The sequence below is a fragment of the Sminthopsis crassicaudata genome, chromosome 2 (assembly GCF_048593235.1).
Source record: "Sminthopsis crassicaudata isolate SCR6 chromosome 2, ASM4859323v1, whole genome shotgun sequence".
Lineage (NCBI taxonomy): Eukaryota > Metazoa > Chordata > Mammalia > Dasyuromorphia > Dasyuridae > Sminthopsis > Sminthopsis crassicaudata.
The window spans coordinates 648,506,664-648,521,455 of NC_133618.1; the positions used below are offsets into that span (position 1 = coordinate 648,506,664).

Below are 14,792 nucleotides of genomic sequence, written 5' to 3' on the forward strand. Positions count from 1 at the left end.
AGCCCTGAAATCAGGAGGACCTGGTCCAAATCTGGTCTCAGACACTTAACACTTCCTAGCTGTGTGACCCTGGGCAAGTCACTTAACCTTAATTACCTCAGTAAATAAAAATAATAATTAATAAAGATATTCCCCCTTTTTTTGCCAAGATCTGGATTATTTTCTAGATGCATTTCTTATTTAACAAAGTTCCTCGCACCCTGGCCAGCTCTACTTGCCCAGGTGTCCAGAGTCAGGGAAGTACGTGGTTGAATGCTAAGTAATTTTCCTCTTTTTGGCAGGTGGCCTTTCAAACACATCTCCTATCCCAGCTGCTTTTTGCCTGAAGAACATGGGTGTATGGGGGCTCACTTGACTCCAGGCTGAATCAAAGCAAGCGGTGTCTTGATCCACGAGGCGGGTGTGTTTGTTCTGCACGGCCGAGCAAAGTTCTAGACCTGCATAACTTTGGGAAGGACAGTCTAATCGAAATGATCCTCCAACGTGGGAGCACTGACATCTCTCTTGTACTTCATCATCCATGAAGAAAGCACCCCGTGACAGCATCCCTGCAAGAACTTGTATTTGCCCTTGCCAGTTCTGTTGATAATAACTTAGCCAGTTGCTTGGAGTTCAGCTCTCCTTTCCTCTACTGTCAGGTTTCGCTGGCCTTCAACCTCGGCTTTCTCTTTTTTCATCGCTTCTCGGTGCTCTTAGTTCCGTTGGATTCATTTGGATCTAGAATACGGCTTACCTATTCAGGTCTGCCTTTAAGGATGACCTGCCTAAGTCTGATATGAACAAGGAATACCACGCGCAGAATGTAGAGCGTCAGATTTGGAACTCTGAGGGAACGCGGCCAGTGGGGGTTCTTGGGAAAGCTACAGCTCCGAGGGACAGGCTGCTCCAACTGGTTCCGACGAGCCCTCACTACCGACGCTCCTCACGTTTGTTTCTTCTGGTTGAGAGGGGGAAGTAAAAGAGGAGAATAGTGTCTCCACAGACACGAGAAATCTACTGACCCCGATGATCCTCTGGCTGATTAGAACATCCAAGATCGCTACTGCGCTATTAATGATCTAAAATGGGTTTCAACCATCCCTCGTCTGAGCCCTGAGGATCAGACCATTAGCACTTTGTTTTCGGCCTGGGAGATACAATCAGTGTGAGGGATCTCAGAAATCCCTTTTACCAGTTTGGTGAGATCCGATGGTTGCCCAGAGGCTGCAGAGCGCTTTCCTCCAGGTTGCCACTAGGCAGGCTTCCAGAGTTGGCTGCAGAGATGCCTTACCACAAAGTGATTGTAAATGGGAGAAGGCTTCAGGTGAAATGGGGAAGATCTCGGGCAGCCAGAGGCAAAGAAAAGGAGAAAAAGGGAACCAAGGACTTTGGGATGAAACTTGAGCCTGTGCCAGGATTTCCCGGAGCTCTTCCTCTTCCTCCAGCGGCTGAAATAGAATCACTTACTTGATTCTTACGTTTGTCTCCTTCCCAGTGGTCCTCCAGTAGTTATTGGAATTGCACCTGGTCCCCCGTCAGCTTTTGGATCTCGCATGTTCCATTCAATGGGACCTCGACCTCCCTTTGCGTCAGCTCCAGGACCTCTCCACTATCCTCAGAGGATGGGGGTTTCTTTTTTTTTTTTTTTTTTTCCCTAGGTTTTTTTTTTTTTTCCATTTTATAATTATAACATTTTTGACAGTACATGTGCATAGGTAATTTTTTACATTATCCATTGTACTCCCTTCTGTTCCAATTTTTCCCCTCCTTCCCTCCACTCCCTACCCCATATGGCAGGCATTCCCATACATATTAAATATCTTATAGTATATCCTAGATACAATATATATGTGCAGAACTGAATTTTGTTGTTGTTGTTGCAAAGGAAGAACTGGATTCGGAAGGTAAAAATAACCTGGGGAGAAAACCAAAAAAAATGCTAACAGTTTACACTCATTTCCCAATGTTCCTTCTCTGGGTATAGCTGATTCTGTCCATCATGGATCAATTGGAATTGGATTAGATCTTCTCTATGTTGAAGATATCCACTTCCATCAGAATACATCCTCATACAGTATTGTTGAAGTGTATAATGATCTCCTGGTTCTGCTCATTTCACTCAATGCTAAACAAATATTAACAGATATGATCAGTAAGGTCAAAAATTTCCTTTGCTTCTTAACCATGCAGGGGAATGTGGAGCTTCTGGGAACCTTTGGGAGAGTTGTACTTCTGATTGACTGTATTTCTTTGTCAGTTTGGGGTCTCACAAACTTTGATCTGGAGTGAAAGCAAACATTTGATAATATTTTAAAAGTAATTTTTGGGCTAGAAATGGAAACTGAGTGGATGCCTGTGATGGGCCAGAACTCTGAACTTGAAACAAAGGATTCTTACAAGGTACTAAGTCAGTGGGATTGATAGAGACAATAGTAATCTAATTTAGTATGATTCAGTATGATTGATCTAATCTTACAAATATGTTATGGGCTAGAACTTGAAAGAAGGTACTGAGTGGAATTGAGGAGATAATGATTAAATCTAGTTTAGCACTGATTTAATCCTATAACAAATAATGGTTTCCTAGTGATATAATGTTTGGTCTATACTCATTGTATAGCATATAAAACTAATTACATTTAAATAAATTCTCTCTTTGGAAGACTTGGGAAGTTTGAAAAAGAAATATTTATTTCTACAGGAGCCCCTGTGGAATCTTTTGGATAAAACAATCTATACATCCTAAAACTGGACTCTTCCCTAGGAAAGATTTCCAGTGGATTTATGAACTAGGAATGAAGATTAACATTTTTTAAATTTTTATTTAATTTTTCTACCTTCAGTAACATTTATGTTTGTAAACATATATAGTTTATCTCATGCATTTAAAAATATTATTCTTAAAAAGGTCCTGTCAAAATGTAAAAAACAAAATTATAATCCTCATCAAATTGTTCTGGGAAAGCCCTCTGAAATGAAAACAGACTTCACAGAACATAAACAATACACAAACATAGAACAACCCCAAACAAATCACACTTTTCTACCATTTACTTTGGGATTGGACTTATTCAAGTTCTCCCAGAATCAATATATCCTGAATTGACAAAGCAAAATGAAGGATTTTATAAGAGTGTCTATCATGCCATGGTAACCATATTCCTTGAATAAGCCACAATTCATAATCTTCAAGTTATTCAGAATTCATCACTTAACAAATGTGGTAAGACATCCACAAGCATAACATTTGTGGATCTGGCAACTGGTCTCTCAGTTAGATTTCCATAGGTGTGAGTCTGAAGTTCCAGAGGATTAGCCACATCTCCCAGTGGGGTAGTTAGATATCCCAGGGGGGCCACTCAGATCTCCCAGGAGGGCATTCAGATCTCTCAGGAGAGTTTCCACATCATCCTTGTGGTAAATTATATGTTTCTGAGGGGCAGCCACATCTCCTAGGAAGGCAGTCAGATTTCCCACGATGACTGCAATATCTCTCTGATGATCAGTCTGATGTCCCTGTGGGGCAGCCACAGATTCCTGAGGGACAGCCACATCACCCATTGAGGATGCCATATGTCCATCATGAAGAAATAATGTAGACCCACGTTCAACAGTTTTCTTGGATAAATCAATAGGATACAATTCTTGTTGTTTAAAGGAAGGCAATAGTTCATATTGTTGCTCCTTCACTCTCACCAATGGAGATACCTGTGTCTGGTCTTGAAACTCCTGTGATGACTGATGCTGGGGTGGGGTCAGCTGTTGTAACAGAGGGTGATTCTGGGGCTGATGTGAGGTCTCCTGTGTGTATTGAAAAGGCACTGGATGATTATATGGGTAGAACTGGTCCCTTGTGCATATCTGCTGTTGATAATGCATAGGTGACTTGCTTTCTCCACAAAAGGAGGTATGTGAGCCATAACTTTCTGATTCTTTTGTTTCCTGTAGGGCCCAGGAAAATGGCAACTGCTTGGAGCTTCCCTGGGACACTGCTCTGGGGAGGTCATCAAGTTGAAAGTCAGTCCTTGGTTTCATTGTTTGGGATGAGACAATATGAGGATTGGGGGAAATTCCATATCCATCTATACAGCCATTCTCAGTGGTTGGAGCTGCACTCTTGCTCTCAAAGGAGCAGTTGTTCTTTGGGCCAGCTTCCTGACCAGGCTCACCTGCCCAGGAAAGACACCTAGATGCACTGTGTGTCACGAGGTTTTGATAACAGAAATCCCTTTCTAGAATTGGATTTAGAGTTACATTGTCCAGGTACATCCATTTTCTTGAGTTGGGGGAATCCTTAGGTTCTCGCTTTTTAGGTTGTATGGGATGTCTGGCTCTTCTATTTTGAAACCAAACCTGAATGAGGAGAAGAAAATATAATGATAATCATTAACCTGACTTCAAATTGGTTTTTATCTTGCGACAAAAAGATGTAAGATTCTTGTTTCTTTAAAATGGTAGTGTTTATTATCACTATATTTATATCTCAAAGACACAAAAAAGCAGGGGTGGTTTTATTTATGGTGAAATAAGCAGCTCTTTTTGTGGTGGTGAAGAATTAGAAATACAAGGGATGTCCATCGTTTGGGGAATGGCTAAGAAGTTATGGTATATGATCATAGTGGACCACCATTGTGTTATAAGAAATTATGAGCAGGATGCTTTCAGAAAATTTTGGAATGAGGCAACTGGGTGTCATAGTGCATAAAGCATCAACTTGGGAGTCAGGAGAACCTGAGGTCAAATCTACCTCAGACACTTGACACTTGTTCACTGTGTGACCCTGGACAAATCACTTATCTCTGATTGTCTAACAAGAAAAAAAAAACAAAAAAACAAAAAAAAAACAGAAAACAAAAGACCCCCCCCACCCAAAAAAAAAAAAAATTTAGGAGAAACTAATGCAAACTGAAGGGACCAGAACCAGGAGAACATTGTACATAATAACAGCAATATTGCACAATGATCAATTGTGAATGATTTAGTGTTCTCAGCAATACAATTATCTAATACATTTCCTAAATATTCATGATGAAGAATGCTATCCAAATCCAGAGAAAGAACTAATGGAGTTAACTACAGATCAAATGTACTATTTTTCACTTTATTTATTGTACTATTTTTCCTTTGATCTATTTCTTCTTTCCCAATATGACTAATATACAAATATATTTTATATGATTGCAAACCATTTTTGAGAAGGTGGAGATGAAGGCCAATAAGAGTAAATTGTGCAACTAAAAATCAATCTTAAAAAATATCTTCACATGGAATTTCAGAAAAACCTAGTTTAAAAAAAAGTATTGCTCTTAATTTGAGAGACAAGTTGGTAAGACTTCCCTTTTAGTGAGTTTTTTTTTATCTGAACATAAGAAAGACTTATGAATATAGAAAAATAAAAAAAATAAAATAAAGGGCATTTCATTCCATAAGGCCCATATCACTATCCCAGTGCAATGGACTTTCTCTTCCCTGGAAGCATCTCCATTTTCCAGATTTTTATCAGGAAATAATTTCGCCCTATCCCTAAGTTCTCCAGGTAAAAATCTCTCTTTTCCTATAAACCATCTAAGAAGTTAAAACAGAAAAAGTTCTATTCATGTTCATTTCTTAAGATTAAAAAATGCCTCACAAAAATTAAAGATGGTAGAGATGCTATCATAATAAATTCAGTGAATATAAAACCTGAATTTTATATTTAATTTTTTCCAATTTTATGTATGTTTTTAAAACATTTTTTATAAAAGATTGAAATCCCCAATTATGTCCTTCTCTTCACTCTTCCTCCTCCCTCTCCTTTGCTCATTAAGAAGACAAGCAATTTGATGTAACTTAAATGGTTCTGGAAAATATAATTCCATATTGGCCTTGATGAGAAAGAAAATACACACCAAAGAGAAAAGATTAAGAAAGTTTTTTTTAAAGTATGCTTTGATCTGCATTCAGACTGTATCAGCTCTTTTTCTTTGTTTTTGTTTGTCCACTGAAGGTAGACAGCATTTTTCATCATGAGTCCTTCAGATTGTCTTGGATCTATCTATTGCTGAAAAGAGTTTATCATTGTACTCTACTGGTGCTGCAGTATAAGATGTTCTACTGGTGAAAAATTAATGTCAAAGATTACCACATGGAAACACAGAAAATACTTAAATCAAGTATCTTTAACATCCATAGCAGTAAAAGATTCTCTTATTATATAAAACTGAACAAACTTGTGTTTGTACAAACACTAGTATTCCAATAAAGATAAGGACAGGTGATACTTGTGAAAGAGTCTTCATAACAAATGTGTCTTTTTGATAAATGTCACCAGAATGGTGACATGATTTCCCTTAAAGTTCAAAGATCTGTGTTTCTTCTAAAAATCCTAGTTTTTGGAAGAGAAACTTTCTTCAGAAGATAGTTTGTATAAGTTTTTCTCATGTAAGATCTGTGCCATGTCAAACATTATCTTAGAGGATAAACCCAATGGAGGGTATACAAGGAGAATTTCCATTGGTAGAGCATGGTGGAAATCAAAGGTTTCCAGCATATCTCCTAAGATGAAAGAAGATCCAGTATGTCCACATCAGAAAAGATCTAAGAAAACAGACAAACAAAAAGCTGAGATTCAATAAGTACTACTGCACCAAAGAGATCAAAGACAGAAAAAATGCTTCTATAATTATTATATATGGCACCATTGCTTGTGGGTGCAAGAAATTGAGATGTGATCTCAGTGTAGTTGAAAGAATCTTCCATGGGAATTTAGATCACTTGGGTCCTTAGATTAATGCATCTGGGAATGCATGAAATCAGGGAAAACAAAAGACCTCAGAGCACAAATTGGTGCCATGACAAATACTGCATGAAGATGAGGCAGGAGAGATGATGAAGCACAGAAGAAAGCTTATACAATTATATGTGGTCAAAGTTTTAATTTTTTAAATTGTCCTCTGTTACCATGAAGGTCAATGTGTTAGATATAAAAGGAAATATTGGAAAATGGCAGGGATGGTTTGTTATTCAATAAAATATTATATTTAAAACAAACAAAAAAAAAAAAAAAAACAAAAAAGAGGAACCTAAAGGTTCCCTCCATTCCACAATGAGGAATGAGAGAATTTAGTGAATGTGTCCAAATAGACATTAGCCTATGATTTGGTATATGGAAAGAGGAGGCAGAAGTAATATAGGATTTTATTTTACAGATAGATTCCTTTCTACCTATATAAAACTTTGAAAGACACATGCATATATGTATATATATGTATACCTACATATGTGTATCTACCTATATCTATATCTAGTCATTTCCATATCTATAGCATAGATGGAAACTTTCTACTTGCTTGTATTCGGGATTCAGGAATGTTGGTCAGCCTTGAAAGCTGCTCTCTTTCTTCTATTCCAGGATAGGGCTCCTTTGCAAAATAGTTTACAAGAATATTTATTTGTTTTTTATTAAATGATGTACGTTTTCTTCTTTTTGACTTGCAACTGTAATCTAAGGGAAAGGGAGAAAAAATTTGGAGAGTTAGATTACAGAAATAAAAGTATTCTCTTCCCTTAGGTCAGATTTGGAGTAAATTATTAAGTTTCCAATCAGCCTGTCTGCAGCAATAGCCCTAACTGAGCCTTTTTCAACCCTTTATTGGTTTCCCTAACTTGGTTTTCTACCTGGCTTGGCCCACTGTTTTACTCTTTTCTTCTTTCTACACTTTGATTATTGTAGGAAATCTGTCTCCTCAGGTGTCTACTGTGTCCCTGTTATCTCTTCCCTCTTTTCTGTTGCTACTACTTCTAGGTCAATCATGTGTTTCATTACATTTGACTTTTCTATTAAAATATTCTCCTAAATAGATCCCCAGATTCCACCCCTATCCCCTATTTTGTTTGTCACTGGAAAAGTAGAATTATGTTTTCTCTTTCCACCCTCACCCCCCCAAAACCCAAGAACTTTTTATTCAGTCCTCATTGCCTACAGAGAGAGAGGGAATAAGGAAGAGTACCTCTGGAGCCAAAGGGCTTTTGGACCTAGTGAAAAATAAATCAAGGACTCTAGCCTTAGTTTTCTCATCTGTGCAAAGGATTGGGAATAGTATACCTCTAAAGTTTTTTTTTTCTTTTTTCATCTATGGTGATCTCTGACTAAGTTCTATAACTTGCTATTCAAGGCTTTAAATACTTTCTAAGCAATATAACATTCCACCTTTCTTCTGCATTCTCCACTTAAACAGTACAACCAGATTTTCATTCTCCCACTCTAGTGACTTTGCTCAAGCAAAGCTCTATACCTGGTATTTCCTCCCCAATCTGCTGGAGATTAACATCCTATTTCCCTTTTCACCTCTTTCATGATGATTGCCTTCTCCATCATCCTATTCCTGAATGGCAATGATCTTCCCCTCCTCAGTTCTTATTCCACCTCTCCTTCAGTCACATGATAGTTTTATCATATTGTATACATTTATATATTTTAAGATTTTAAAATGATGAGATTGGCCTGGATGACCCAACTTAAGATATATGATGTCAATGGGTTATATAGCCAGGTATGTCACAGAAAGAACCAGAACTCAGGTCCTTATGACAATTATTATTCATGATGCCATACTAGACTCTCAAAATTTGAGGTGCTTTCTAAATTCCACATTTGTTAAATACTCACTGCATTGTGCTGGACAACTAGATGGCACAATGGATAGCATGCTGGACCTGAAGTGGGGACGATTCATCTTCTTAAGTTCAAACCTGATGTCAGACACTATCTTTGTGTATGTTGTGTGCATGTGAATGTGTGTGAGGCTGGGCTAGCCAGTTAGCTCTGTCTGTCTCAATTTCTCTTCTGAAAACAAGCTTCAGAATTAAGGGGCAAACTACTTTGCCTATTTGATAAGCAAATCAAATAGCATCACAAAGAATCAGACATGAAAAATCAAATGACTGAGCAGTAACACACTGTGATAGGCTGTTATAGAAAACAAATATAGTTTGTTACCTTTAAACCATTTAAAGATCTCCTTAACAAAGTATTATACTATTTAGAATATTAATATTAGTACAACTGGTTCTAAAATCACCGAGACTACTTTGATAGTATAGATAGTAAAGAATATACTTTGATGCATAGAAACCTCAGGATGAAAATCTCTCTGCCAATAATAATGATGATAAAGTAGTATAACAACTAGCAAATGTCCTCATCAAGCTCCTAATCTCTGTTATTACACTCATTTTACAAGTGACAAATAAGTAAAGAAATATGCCCAAGGTCACATAGCTAATTAAATGTTAGGGACTGGATGGGAACTCAGGACTTCCTAACTTTCTGACTCTCCCTGATACTTTCCACTGTAACCTAGTTGGTGTTTGAGTTTAGCACTTTCTTTACTTCAGCCCCTATATATTTTACATGCAAGACTGTAGTCAGGTTTTCCCATCGCTGAAACCATTTCTTTATCCACTGAATCCTTCTGCTTTGCCCTCTACCCCACCCCAAGAAATCAACATGTACCATTGTTATAAAAATCTGAAGATAAAATGTTTTTCTCATGCCCTGAGACTGCAGCAACTTGTTTACTAATTCACTCAGTATTTTGCATTCTCTTTGGGTGTTATAATACACAAATTGGTTAAAAAAAAAATGCATGGATGATTTGGAGAATAGGGAAGAGTATTAAAACATAAGAGAGAGATTGAGCCCAGTTTACAATGACTCTCCATGTCAAAAATTAACTATATAATGTTATAATAGACTTAGTAAGAGACTTAGTTCATTCAGTGACTTTTTTTACCCCCAAGTTCCAAGAACATGGCACTGTGTCCTAAGACAGAAACTGAAGTGAAATTTGAACTTGTAAAAAGCTTTCTAAAACTGACTACAAAACTAGCCCCTAACAGAAGAAATTAAGTTTAAATTCAACCAAACCATAGAAACACCATATAGAAGCTTTCCCATCTCAACTAGAGCAAAGTAACTGAATTTCAGGCAGAATTTGAGGACAAATTCTTACTTACCAAAATAATCCAACTTGCTCTCCTCTGATGCTGGGTTTTTGGCCATCTTCCTTGAAAAGTCAAAGATCAAATCCAAATTATAGGAAGTAAGGCTTGGGATAGTAGTCCAGTTTCTTCCAGTACCAAGATTTAGAAAGGAAGAGCCCTGCCTCCTTTTATTTTCTGGAGCTCTCTAAAGGCAGCTTCACAATTAACAAAGGAATTAAGTACCTCCTCCAAAGAATTGTCTGTTAAGTAGACTAAAAGCAAGGCTGGCAAGAAAGGGTGGGGCCTTTTATCTCAGTACTCAGAAAAATGTAGGTATTAACTTGGACTTCAGTTGTGTTCTCCCACCCCAATAACTAAAACATCAATTTTATTTTATTTATTTATTTATGTATTTTGCTGAGGCAATTGGGGTTGTGTCTTTCCCACAGTCACACTGCTAAGAAGTGTTAAGTGTCTGAGACCAGATTTGAATTCAGATTCTCCTGATTTTAGGGCTGATGCTCTATCCACTGGGCTACCTAGCTTAAAACCTCAATTTTCTAGAACACAAGTTGATATTGGGTAATTAGATGACCAAGTAAATAAAGGGTAGAACTTGAAATCAGGAAGACTCATTTTTATGTCTTCAAATCTAGCCTCACACACTTCCTAGTTATGTGACCCTGAGTTAGTCACTTTACCTCATTTGTTTCAGTTTTCTCATCCATAAAATGCCCTCACCAGTGATCATTTTGTTGAGAGTAATTTTTTTTTTTCTCCAAAGACAAAACTTGGTAGTGTGATTCCTTAAACTTAACTAATATTAGGAGATGGGGCAAATGTCTCTCTCTACTTCTCTCTAGAAGTGTGAGCAAAGGCAAATCTCAATTTTTTCAGATGTAAAGATTTGGAGAGAAGTGTCTTAGAGAGAGATGACCTCTTAGAACTGGAAGAACACTCAGGAGTTTCTTAAATTGAATTGAATTTATGGAGTAGCAATTGAAGGATAGAGAATTCAGACACATCTGCATTCAGTGTCCCAGTCCCTGAGCTTTTGGATAACTTAGGGGATGGTAGAGGCTCCAAATTGTTGGCAAGTCATGCTCTTTCCTAATGATCACAAGACTGGGATGAAATTGGCTGAATGCAAATGGGTTCTGATCCAGAAAGGGAGGCTCAGCTTCTTCAGGGAAAGAGTAAGACAGATTCTGTTGGCAGCTGTCTGGAATATCCCAGAAATGGGAGAATAGAAGATCTCATCTTCTTCTAGAGAAGAAGATGAAGGAAGCAAAAAATATCTGGTTTGGTTCCCCATTTTCCCTATGAAATTTCTCACCTCTCTCCCTGAGTAGTCCCCTAACTATTGACAGGGCATGACCACCTTTGTTGTACTTGAAGCAAGGATACTAACAGCAGGATGCTTATTCAGTGTGATTGATGAGATAATGGTTCTGTAGTTCACATATATTTAGTGTGATATAATGATATAATCACTCTTAATATGATATAATGATGTAATCACTCTAGATGGCATATTATTAGTGTGATATAATGATATAATCAGATTGAAGTATTTTAGGGCTGAGAGGATTAGAAATGAGAGCTCAAGCCCAATTTCAGACTCAGACTCAATCAAGGACACAGAGAAGACACAGAAGGGACAACTAGGTGGTGCAGTGGATAGAGCATCAGCCCTGAAGTCAAGAGGACCTGGGTTCAAATCTGGCCTCAGACACTTAACACTTCCCAGCTGTGTGACCCTGGACAAGTCACTTAACCCTAATTTCCTCAAAAAAAAAAAAAAAAAAAAAAAAAAAAAAAAAGAGAGAGAAGACACAGAAGACTGAGACAGAAACAGAGATGCTTCTGCTACCTTTCCTGCCCTCATCACTCCTCCACGGAAGATCAAGACTGCTCCAGAGATCCTAGCCCAAACATTACAAGTTCCAGAAAAGCCTCAAAATCCTGTTCAAATCAAGCCCGCCTCCGAGAGTTCTTGAACTTTTGGTTAGCTTGTGAGGAAGGTCGAAACTCAAAATTACTGGCAAATCATGCTCTTTCCTAATGATCACAAGACTGGAATGAAGTAAGCTGGTACTAGGATTCAAATTCTCTTGATGTCTGACTTGCTACCAGATAAATGTGGGCATTGGAAGTACCAATGTCTTAGACAACTACTTTTCTTTTAAGCTGAAAGAAGAGGGAATTAATTGACAAGGAAGGAGACTTTGATGAGGCTCTTCAAACTAAATCCCAAATACTGGATATTGGCTGTTCAGCAAAAAGACAGAAATTTACTCATTCTCTCAATTCTCTTGCCCAATTCCAGGTTCAGCCTCTGCACTCAGATCTCCTCTTTCATCTAGAACCTTCCTGCTTCCCATAGGCCAGTGGCCCTGGAACTTGTGTATGCATCTTCTGCCTCTTCAACCCTCTAAAATAGGGTAATAGGAGAGAGGAGAGTGGAGACATTCTTCCATTACACCTGTTTTGGGCTTCTCACTGACTCTATCTGCTAACCCCCTAAAGTACAGCAAAGTCACTGTCTGAAAAGCAGTGAAAAGCTGGCATGGCATTTGAGAAGTTCCAAGTCTAGTTTTAGAGCTCCAGGAATAGGGCTCTCACAAGTTCATAGCATACCCCCTCAAACAATAACTTTATCCTAGCCACCCATTCTGGGTATTTAATCTTTGGGACCCAGGGACCAATAGTGCTGTGGAAACATTAAATGTTGAGAGTGTCAGGTTAGAAATATAGATAGGATGCCCTTTTCTATACTGTCTTTTCCAGTCATTGTATCATCTTTTTCCTTCCCTTTGAATTACTTAATCTGAGGAGCAATAAATCTTTGAAATGATTTTAATATTTGTTTTTTTTTAATAGTTAAATTAGTCATTATAGCTATTATACCTGAATGATTTTCTTTTGCTGGTCTGGGAAAAGATCCAGATCTGTCCTCCATAAGTAAGAATACCTTGTGGTGATATTGTAGGAAGGGTCAGTTTAGTTTTTTAAAGATTTTATAACAGACTAAGTAATGTATGTCTTTATCACCTTAGTGAAGAAAAAAGGAGAATTTGAAGGGATATAGAATTAACAAGTAGAAAGAAAATTAGTCTTCAAAATGAGGAAGGCCAATATGCATATATGTTGGCCAATGCTGAAGCAATAATTAGCCATTAACAAGAAACTCAATTGACTTCAGAAAATAAGAGACCAGATTCCAGGGCTTCATCTCCCTTGTTGTATAATCTAAATACATCTCTTTCCTTCTCATACCATCAATTTCTTCAGCTGTAACATGAGGTGGGATTGATGTCCTTAGAGAGATAACTTCCTGGAATTGAGAGAATGCTTATTAGTTTTTTGAATTGAGTTGGATATATGTTAAGGTAAATGGATGAAGGAGTATGGAAATTAGAGACTAACATTTTCAAATTGAAAAACATCACAAAATTATAATACTACTTAAATTAATCTACTGATTCAGTTCCATACCAATTAAACTTCCAAGAGATTATTTTACAGTCTAGAAAAATAATAACAAAGTTCAACTGGAAAAACAAAAGGTCAAGAATTTAAAGGAAATTAATGAAAAAAATGCAAATGAAGGTGGCCTTGCTGTAGCAGACCTAAAACTATAATGTAAAGCAGCAATCATCAAAAATCATTTGGTACTGGCTAAGAAATACAGTAGTGAGTCAGTGGAATAGATTAGGTCCACAGGACAAAAGAGTTAGTGACTATTGTAATCTAGTGTTTGACAAACTCAAAGATGCCAGCTTTTGGGATAAAAACTCACAATTTGACAAAAAAATGCTGGGAAAAGAAAAACTAGACAAGCAGCTTTGCAAATAATATCTGGTATTTGTTTATAGGTTTTCTAGAAATTGAAATTTATTGGCATATCAAAATATCGGATGGGAAAACTTGGTTTACAGTGATGATGTTCTTGCCTTAAAAAAAAAAAATCCTTGATCTAATAAAAGGAGGTAATACTCCTTTTATTCTCCAAAACTTTTCTGACCTTTTGTCCTGGAACAATCTCATGACTCATTGAGAAGGAAGCAAACAGTATTTAAGAGGAACTTGGTGTAGATTATTATGAAAAGATGCTTCATCATGTTGTGCCACAGTTCTCTTTTAAAGTCCTGACAATTTTCCTAATTGTACTATTCAGTTATTTTGCCTATTTTGTTATAATCATTCCTTCTTAAAGTTAGGATAAAGGTCTTATATCTTAGACCTTAGGCTATAGTCATTCCCTCTTAATGTTTGATGGGAAAAAGGTCTTTATCCATTTTAGATAACATCAGAATATTGGGAGCCTCTCCAGTACCTCCTTCCATCATGCCTGCCTCCTAGATACCTCCCCCCATTAGGTCATCCCCATCCAGGTACTTCCCCCATTATGTCATTGTTTTTGTTACCCTAAAAAGAATATTGTTAGGGACATTCACTGCTGGATTCTTTGAAATGATAGTCTCGGTCAGCCCTGGGACCAAACCATGGATCCATTTGGTCCCAGTAAATCTCTCCATTTAATAAATTCTGTATTGAATACTCTCTAATCTCTACCTTGCTCAGTTTCTCCAGCATTACAATCCCAACATATGAAAAAGGACAGAACTTGTAGCAAGGGCTGATATTGAGAAGTCTGGAATACAGATAAACTGAGAACTGATACCTATATGTAACCTATGTGCTTGTGAGTGTCTTTAACATTCTATTAAAGGTAACATGGAGGAAGAGAAAATGCCTGAGCAAAGCCCCGGGGGTGGGAGAATAAAGCTACTTTTTCAATTTAAGTGGATCATATAGGAGATTTCAAGTCTTAAATAGTAGGCAAT

The 14,792-nt window shown here is 37.4% G+C and overlaps 1 pseudogene; it reads left to right on the forward strand.

Moving 5' to 3' along the window:
* Nucleotides 1-331: 331 nt before the first annotated feature.
* LOC141553024 (pre-mRNA-splicing factor RBM22-like) lies at nucleotides 332-4,340 on the forward strand (annotated as a pseudogene).
* The last annotated feature ends 10,452 nt before the right edge of the window (nucleotides 4,341-14,792 follow it).